The sequence below is a fragment of the Oryx dammah genome, unplaced genomic scaffold (assembly GCF_014754425.2).
Source record: "Oryx dammah isolate SB20612 unplaced genomic scaffold, SCBI_Odam_1.1 HiC_scaffold_20, whole genome shotgun sequence".
Classification (NCBI taxonomy): domain Eukaryota; kingdom Metazoa; phylum Chordata; class Mammalia; order Artiodactyla; family Bovidae; genus Oryx; species Oryx dammah.
In genome coordinates, this window is record NW_024070204.1 from 22490443 (window position 1) to 22493287 (window position 2845).

Here is a 2845-nt window from a genome sequence, read left to right on the forward strand (position 1 = left end):
TCAAAAGCATCAATTCTTCGGTGCTCTGTCTTCTTCACAGTCCAACTCTCACATCCATACAGGAAAAACCATAGCCTTGACTAGACGGACATTAGTCGGCAAAGTAATGTCTCTGCTTTTGAATATACTATCTAGGTTGGTCATAACTTTTCTTCCAAGGAGTAAGTGTCTTTTAATTTCATGGTTGCAATCACCATCTGTAGTGATTTTGGAACCCCCCAAAATAAAGTCTGACACTGTTTCCACTGTTTCTCCATCTATTTCCCATGGAGTGATGGGACCAGATGCCATGATCTTCGTTTTCTGAATGTTGAGCTTTAAGCCAACTTTTTCACTCTCCTCTTTTACTTTCATCAAGAGGCTTTTTAGTTCCTCTTCACTTTCTGCCATAAGGGTGGTGTTATCTGCATATCTGAGGTTATTGATATTTCTCCCGGCAATCTTGATTCCAGCTTGTGTTTCTTCCAGTCCAGCATTTCTCTTGATGTACTCTGCATATAAGTTAAATAATCATGGTGACAATATACAGCCTTGACGTACTCCTTTTCCTATTTGGAACCAGTCTGTTGTTCCATGTCCAGTTCTAACTGTTGTTTCCTGGCCTGCATACAGATAGCAACTGTATTTATTTATTGTTATCTCTGTGGCTTTATGTAACATTTTTCTGTAACAGAGATTTCTTTGCCAGATTAGTATTAACACAAAAATCTATCTAGTAAAATTTTAATTTTAGTTTTGAGACATGATTAGTGGATTCTTTTTCAAAGTGTTTGCATTATTTGATGTTTTTAATTTGATAGAAATTTTATACTATCTTAATAAAATAGTAACTGTGAGGCACATACAAATTTAGGACCATATGAATCTTGTAGGGGAGCAAAATCTGCCACCCCAAATATGTCTCTTTGTTATGAGCATTATTTTAGGCTGATTAGTTTTAAGAGACTAAAGAGTCTGGAAGTTTACTTAACTGTCTATAAGAATTTAGAGGGAGGGTTTATACCAAGAAGAGAGTAATCACCAGAGATAATTACAAAGATTATAAGGCTTCCCTGGTGGCTCAGAGGTTAAAGTGTCTGCCTCCAATGCGGGAGACCTGGGTTCAATCCCTGGGTCGGGAAGATCCCCTGGAGAAGGAAATGGCAACCCACTCCAGTATTCTTGCCTGGAGAAGGAGCCTGGTGGGCTGCAGTTCACGGGGTCACAAAGAGTCGGACACGACTGAGTGACTTTACTTACTTTACTTTGATAGTCTGGTTAGAATTTAGGAACACATCTTTGTTCAAAGCTTTCTCTGTGTCCCATTATGTCTACATGGCAGGAAAATCATGTTATTGTTGTTGTTTTATAAATGGTGGGAGTATGGTTTATTAAGCTTGTACCTTAGTACAGGCACTGGGCTTTTCCCATGGTGCTCTTAATGTTCAAAACCCACACATTCTGTCAAGTTTTCTTGAGCAGTGGCACCAAGAATTTGAAAGCTAAGTGGATTTTCTACATCATCTGTTATCTTTGTGTGGCCAAAAGCTATGGCCAGACACAGCACCTTCTTTATCTAGAACTTGATGGTGGACTTCACTTAATCAGCTTTGGCCACCATGTTCTCATTGTGGGTCAGCAAGGAAGGAAACTTGCCAGACTTATTCAGGTTTCTACCGAGGATATGTGGGATCTATTTGATCAGACTCTGAAACTAAAAAGTTATCATACTTCTTGGCCATCTTCTTGACCAGTTTCTTATTCTTGTTGTGTTTCTTCAGTGTCTAACCATGTCCATGTGGGGGATATCCACAGCCTTGACCTCGTCATAGTGGTTCTGGTCCCCAGAACACATGCAGAGAACCTGAGGCATGTAGAAGACTTAATCTTCAGCTCAGTCCAGTTGAGTCGCTCAGTAGTGTCCGAATCTTTGTGACCTCATGAATTGCAGCACGCCAGGTCTCTCTGTCCATCACCAACTCCCAGAGTTCACCAAACTCACATCCATCGAGTTGATGATGCCATCCAGTCATCTCATCCTCTGTTGTCCCCTTCTCCTTCTGCCCCTAATCCCTCCCAGCATCAGGGTCTTTTCCAGTGAGTCAACTCTTCGCATGAGTTGGCCAAAGTATTGGAGTTTCAGCTTCAGCATCAGTCCTTCCAATGAACACCCAGAACTGATCTCCTTTAGGATGGACTGGTTGGATCTCCTTGCAGTCCAAGGGACTCTCAAGAGTCTTCTCCAACACCACAGTTCAAAAGCATCAGTTCTTTGGCACTCAGCTTTCTTCAAGTCGAAATCTCACATCCATACATGACCACTGGAAAAACCATAGCCTTGACTAGACGGACCATTGCTGGCAAAGTACTGTCTCTGCTTTTCAATATGCTATCTAGGTTGGTCATAACTTTCCTTGCATGTCCCAAAAACATTTGTCCTTCTGAAGGTCATAGTTCTTCAGACTGACCTGAAGCTCCACTGTCTCCAAAAGCTTCCACTTCCCACACTGGTTCCCCTGCACGACTTTCTGCACCACTTCCTAGATGGTGTCTCTGGAGACTTTGTTGCTCATGATAGGTGACATTGGGATAACCTGAAGAGAGCAGGAAAAACATTTTTATTTTGCTGCCAATGGACTTGCCTTTGAAGCCCCGGGCCCTGCCCCCTTCTCCTTAGCGGAGGATGCCAAATAAACCTGGCTGTCCTTGAGCTTCTTATATGTACCAAATTAAATTAAATGTGTTTTTCTTTCATTAATCTGTCTTACATCATTTATCAGACTAGCCAAAGAATCTATAAGAGAAGAAGGAAAAAGTCATCACTTCTTTCTATCTCTATTGCATTCTTGAGTTTTCTGAGATAATA

At 41.3% G+C, this 2845-nt stretch overlaps 1 pseudogene; it reads right to left on the reverse strand.

Annotated features, from left to right (window-relative positions):
- Nucleotides 1–1383: 1383 nt before the first annotated feature.
- Nucleotides 1384–2552, reverse strand: LOC120879478 (annotated as a pseudogene).
- Nucleotides 2553–2845: the final 293 nt, after the last annotated feature.